We start from the raw sequence: 6,934 nt of genomic DNA on the forward strand, positions 1-6,934 counted from the left end.
ATCAGATATTAGTCAGATACGAATACGGATCGGATATTAGTCGAATACAAATACGAATACGGATATAAATCAAATTCTTGTTCGGATATTACAACAAAATTAACATATTATATAACAAATTATTTTTTTCTGTTAAAAATAGACCGAATCATACATACTGGTAGCACCTTAGCAGGTCTTGACACAAATTTAAAAGAGTACAAATTTAGCATATATCATGATATCAATTTACGGATGAATTCTAACTTTTTTATATGTGTAATGTATAATTTAAGCAACTTTGATAAAAATATTTTTTGTACTTCATTATAATTTTAGAATGTATATGCAAACAGTTATCCAATTTTCATGTTTTCGAAAAAGATATTTCCCTTGTAATGTTTTCTTATTAAAATATTTTCAAGGTTATACATGAAAATTGCCACAATAAACAAAGATGGAGAGAAAGAGGTGCATGCCATGGTCCCACTACTTGCAAGATGTATCAAGATTCAAGATATGCTCTTATTAACGGTGGGAAGAAATTGAGAGGAGCGGGAAACTAGAAATGGAGATTTGGAAAACAGAAACAAGAAACAAGAAACAATAAAATAATAAACTCAAAAAACGGATATCCGAAAAGACTAAATATCCGGATTCGGATAATTATCCGTATTCGTATCCGTATCCGATTCTGAAAGTGATACCAAATTCGTATTCGTATCCGAATAATAATATCCGTATTCGTATCTGTATCCGCAAACTATCCGTATCCGAATATCCGAATCCGTAAAAATTCGAATACGGATCCGAATACGGACGGATAATATCCGACCCGTTTTCACCCCTACTTTGACGTCACTTTAAAGTTTTACTTACATGAGCAAGTAAACTTGTTTGAACACAATCACCTCTCCCCTCCCCTCCTTTCTCCTATTTTTAGTTTGTAAAGCGAAGTCTTAGATTTAATCTACGTATTATTTAGGGGGAGATTTCATGAATCCTCCTCAAATAAATCTTTAATATTATGTATTTTTCCCTCATAAGTTGATAATATCGCATTTGTCCTTTAAAATTGTATAAATTCACGTATTTGTTCGATATAACTTTATAATATATTCAATATATCCATCAAACTCAGTAAAATAATGATATTTAATACTAAAAATTCATTCCACAATATTAATTATTTGAGTATGGACCATTATACCCTTGCCTCTCTTCTTTCTCTCTCCGTCTGATTTGTCTCTTTTCTCTCTGTTGAGTGTCCGCTCCAAAAAAACAAAAGCGTGCAAGTTTGGGTTTGGGTCCTCAAGACTGAATTATCCCTCTAAATTCTTTATGAATGCTTCGTCTTCATCTAATAGTAAGGTCACCTCTGCTGACCTCTTCACTTTTAAATTTGTTTCACCGTCTAAATTCATGATCTCTACATAGCATATATACCATCTTCATAACTAGAAGGTAACATAAGCAAATCAGCTGGAAATAAATGTTACCTTTCAACCTTGACCACATCCCCAATGAAAAGAAGTGGTAATTTCAGAAAATAAATTTATGAATTTGAGATGATCACAGTTTCCCCCAATGATTCAATAAGCGGGTATAAAAAGCAAATTAGGGGAATTATTCAGCTAAAGCAATTCAGAATTAGTTGTATTCCCAAATTTAAGCTAAATTACAAAAATACCAGCATCATTACAATCCTAGCAGATTGAAAACTTGCATGGTTTACCAATTTTTAAGCTCAATTACGAAATGTGGCAACTTTTGTTAGGGTTTGTTTATGGAACAGGTACGAAATTAACAGCAATCTAGCATTGTGTGCATGTCAGATAAGCAGAGCGCTGAATTGAAATAGTTGGATCAAGCAAGAAAATTTTAAAGGCTACATGTAAAGTTTAAAGTGCCTACAGACTTTCACCGTAAAAGAAAATTAATAAGCTACATATAAAGTTTAAAGGCTTAACATGAGTACTTTAAAGTATTGTAGACAGAGGTTTAAAGGCTTGAGGATTTAAAGTGTCTACAGGTTTTTGTGTTAAAAAAATAAACAACGATGCAAATGTAAATCAAAGGTATTTTATTATGGATCTCATTTGAAAAGAAAATCAAGTAGAAGACGTTGATAATTTACGATTCGAAAATTTATCACATATTATTTGAAAAATGAATTAGAATAGTCGGAGGAAAAAAATGAGTGAAAAAAAAATGTATAACTTGGAGACAAAAGTAATTAGCAATTAAACTAGTGAAATTGTAAGGGTTTAATGACTTGTAGATAAAAATTTGAAAGCTTGTTAGTAACACTTTAAAAGGATTGTAAATATATATTTTATAAGTTGAATATGGGAGCTGGACAGGACGCTGGACAGTACGCTAAACAGAGAATTGTTGAGGGTGCGCTTGGCAATTGGTCTTGGGGTAGTTTGCAGCTTACTTTTTTATAATCTATTGCTTTTTCTATAATAATAATAATTAAAATATATTAAAATATATGGAACAATTTTTTTTTCTTCAATATTTTGATAATAAATCGAATTGAGCAGCTCGGAACCCAAACAATGCTTGGCCAATCAACGCTATGCATAACATAATAATATAATTCTCATGTCTGAGACAGTAAATTGTCCTCTTTAGCATCGCTTATATTTAAATTCCAAAATAAATATCAAGATCAAGTACAATGACAGTTGTCGGTGGTGATTGATTTTTTGTTGTCTGAAAAACAATACTATTGTATAATAATAATAAAGTTGCATGATCAAAAACAAAAAATAAAGTTGCATGTAAACTGAAGTAGACGGTCCACTGTGGACCCCACACAGTAACCTAACCAACAAGGGGCACATTGGTCGTGGGATCTTGAAGAGATTTTGACTCTATTTGACAAGGATCTTCTGAAAAAAGTAAAGAATCCACCAATAAAATATGGAAGAATCCTCTTGTCTTTGTATAGTTGTATATATATTTCTAGTAAAAACTGCAATATGTATATATGTATAGATTACTTTGGAGCAAAGTTAAGCCCAGTCAGGAAGATTCTCTCAACTTGTAAGTCGTACAGAATCTCCACCTTATCAAACTATAAAAAAGAGGGATTATTCCGAGAATAACCTACCGAGATGCACATGCTGAGCAATAAATAAATTATCACCTCTTGGATGTTGGAACACAGCTCGCTCAAACACTCAAACTTAATTAACGAGATCTGAATTCAGGGAAACAATATATGGCTCTGATCGATCTTGATCGTTATTAAGCTGACGTCATGTGGTGATAGCGGAGCTTAGTTAGAAGTTGGGAGCATCAATGAAAAAAGGTTGGGGAGCAGATTCTGTGAATTTTCAGCTTTTTGGGAATAATAAATTATTCGCTGCATGTGCTCGGCCCTCTTCATGGCAAAAAAAAAAAAAAAGGAATGTTGACATCCTTCGAGGTAGCTAGGGATGTAAAAAAGTTACTGTATGATTGTGGTTCCGTCGTGACATAGCATGTGTACTGGTTATGTGTTGTAATTATTTACATGACGTGATTATTTTTTAGAAATTTGATACGTTACAGCACATTATGCGAAAAATCCGATTACGATATGTTAGGTGGTCACACGAGTCACGTGTAATTAAGACCAGTAAATCTTGATCGAATAACAAATTTTGAATAAACTAACTTATATTATAAAAAAAAAAATAGTTAAATATGATCAAACGTGACTAATTACGTACAGTTACGATGTGACTGACATAATGTGGTCATTCTTCTAAATTTGATTACGACATAACTAGCTAGTCATGACAGATCAGGTATTTAAATCCCTACTTCAAGGCTGCCTGCCTCTTGAGTTTTTCTATGTTAAAAGATGATTTATTTATTTTGCCGAGATTCCTATTTTTAGTTTAGTTTTCTCATTACACATGTATATATATGTTCAACACAATTCATTTACTTTTTAATGGAAATATTAGAACTTATGCCCTTAATTATGTAGAAAACAATAATTTATCAATATATGAAATTTAGTGTATTTTAGTATGTTAGAGGCACCAATATAGCACGGACATTTACAAAATATATAACATGACACAATATTAGTTGTCAGTATGCCATTTTCGATCCAGTTTCTATTGAGATACAAGCATCGGTTTGTGTCTATTACGGACCCAGTAAAGCCCACATGATTTAATTCATTAAGTTCGGTCTTAACAGAAGGGAAGGCCTGTAGTGAAATTTATTATAAGTTTTAAATTGTGGCGCCACGACAACAAGCCCACCAAATATTCAATTTTCCATTAATGTTCTTTTAAGCAGAGCCCGAAAGCTTTTTACAATGAAATTCCTCTGACAATGAGAAATTACATAGATCATATAAATTTGCAAGACAGGCGCCAAATTTGTGTAATTTCTAATATAGATTCTTGTTATCCATATGCGTGCAGGTACACAATGGTACCAGTGTCGAGACATGAATAATCAACTTTATTCAAATAAGTAAAAATGATCTCTACAACCTAGTTTGCTTCTGAATTTTGGTGGTCTGATTTAGCTAATTTGTCTTGACAGCACGAATTACCAGGAAATCTAAAATATGTACAGGATAGCTGAGAAAACACCCAGAAATCAGAAATACGGACTGAATGATAGGGAACTCCTGATGCAACCCTGGAAACATTGACTTGGATTGGCCCATGCGCACTTTTGTCTGTCAATTAACTACAATGGAAAGATGGACATGGCTATCAATCCACCTGTTTCAGCCACCGGTGGGGGATGTTAGGAAGAGAAAGTGATTTGAAGTAGTTGTCAAACAGCTAGAAGAGGAAAAAGAGTGGAAGGGCATATTGGTCAGAGCAAACAATCGGGTCTTATTAAAAAAAAAAAAAAAAAAAAAAAAGACCCAATTTGTTAGTTTCAATAAATGAACTGACCAACATAGACACAAAAAAAAAAAACAAAGGCTAGCAAACAGGATCAAGTATATAACAGAAGAAACAACAGAGAAGAAGATCGACGACTGCAAGATGGGGCTGCAATAGTCAAAAATGGACATCTGAAGATACTATCGACCTAAGACGAAGAAAAGAAGATAGTTAAAGAAGTTGTTAGCCTGGGTAAGCAGAGGATCAATGAACTAGCAGTTGATCGTGTTGCAATCTCATTGATTCACTCTTATTGTTTGATTAACATAGTTTGTTTTTCTTGTAATCAGATCATTATATATAGAAAGAAGCAGTGTGGAGAACCAATTCAGTAATTAATTAAATAATTTCTGAGTTCTTAGTTTATTGTCTTTCTATTGTTTCGTCATTACCGTTTCCACTGATGTTTCACCTCCCTTGCTCAACCACTCAATTTCTCAACTCTCTACCATTGTCTCGATCAAGATTATATTTAACATCAGAGATTCAAGATCGAAGCTGGGAAGAATCAGATTGAGTAGCCAACCCAGATCTGGTCAAGAAGATGTGGAAAACAAGAATCATCTCAACCCAAGCATGACACAACAAAAAGCAGGGTGTTTACTTTACAAATTACAATATAGCGAAACTTGTAAAAGTGCCATTCTAACACTGAAGAAAGAGAATTAGAGCAAAGCAGTATAAGCAAGGAAGCTAATTAATTGTTAACTTGAGGAGGTGTTGTGGTCTGAAGCAAGTACTTGTAACCAGTATAGAGTGCTAACACGGTCAATACAGCAATGAGGAGATAGGTGATGATAGCAGCGAGGCTAAATTGTGAAGGCCTTTTCTTTTGTTTGCTCTGAGCAAGCAATGCCTTGGGGTTCATCCTTGCCATTTCAACAATCTCTGTTATGTTATCATTCATTTAGACACATCAATTATCATATATCAACCATTCTCCTAATGAAGCATCAAGTATGCCACAAATAACAAATTTTAGTATTTTCAGTTATGTCACATAATTTTCAAATCTCTCATTTAGACTGTTTTGGTACCTGCATGAGTAAATCATGGAAACTATGGACCAGAGTTTAAGTTAACAGTATAGGGAATCAGCCATGTCAGTAGAAAATCTGAAATATCTTTCAATAGAAAATTACTTGTTCAGAAAATGTATTGGTAGGAATTTCACTTCATTTGACTAAAAGATGGAGCAAGGATTGATATGGTTAAATTAACCTTTTCAGGGACCAGAATAAGAACCATAAACATTAGCCTTGAATTCAAATTTTATCACACTATCTGTTTTGTGTGAAGCAATCACAGCTTTCAGTGTCAGTTACAATTTCAAGTACTATTCGTATGCCAAGACACAATTGCTATCTTATGTATATCAACTAAGGAAGACAATCTGTGATTTGATCCAGTATCAGTTGTGCTTCGTACCAGCTTGTACCGAGCAATACAGGCAGAGACAGTTGCAAAATTAAATTAAATCACAGCTTAAATGCACAATTGAGGGGCTCAATAAGCATAGTAGAGTATAATTAATCTGCCAAATAAGCAAACTGGGAGTTCCACGTTACCAAGATATCAAACCATGGTTTGGAAAATCTATCCCACGATCCGATTATTGGGCGAATGAATCGAAAGGGACTCACCGTGCGAATGGAGTTTACGCCGATTCTGACTGATCTTCAGATTGATTTACTACCACTGATTCGGTTCTTCGGAGATATAGCCGCCAACGGCCAAGCTAAGGTGCATATGAATATTTGATTGATTGGTGTTTGCCTGTTTGGTGACCATGGTTAATAATATATGGGATGGATCTGTCGGATGGGGCCCATGGTTAATAAATAATCTGCTGCGACGAAAAAAGTTTATCTGGGCCTTATATTTAGGCCTGCTACAGAAGATAGTGGAGGGGGAGAGAATAGAAGAGCGATGATTGATTGATTGGCTTGTCCAACTTAAATTTATTTATTTTACATATTTAATTTTTTTTTAAAAAGTGAAAGAAAGGAGACTTCTTTTTTTAATTTACTTATTAAATT

The 6,934-nt window shown here is 33.7% G+C and overlaps 1 long non-coding RNA gene across 1 annotated transcript; it reads right to left on the reverse strand.

Annotated features, from left to right (window-relative positions):
• Nucleotides 1-5,440: 5,440 nt before the first annotated feature.
• Nucleotides 5,441-6,662, reverse strand: LOC144553029 (uncharacterized). The gene is made up of 2 exons (XR_013511304.1): nt 6,539-6,662; nt 5,441-5,783 (listed from the first exon to the last, which is right to left on the reverse strand). It is a non-coding gene; the product is annotated as an uncharacterized LOC144553029 (long non-coding RNA).
• Nucleotides 6,663-6,934: the final 272 nt, after the last annotated feature.

Source organism: Carex rostrata, chromosome 4 (assembly GCF_964058835.1).
Source record: "Carex rostrata chromosome 4, lpCarRost1.2, whole genome shotgun sequence".
NCBI lineage: Eukaryota > Viridiplantae > Streptophyta > Magnoliopsida > Poales > Cyperaceae > Carex > Carex rostrata.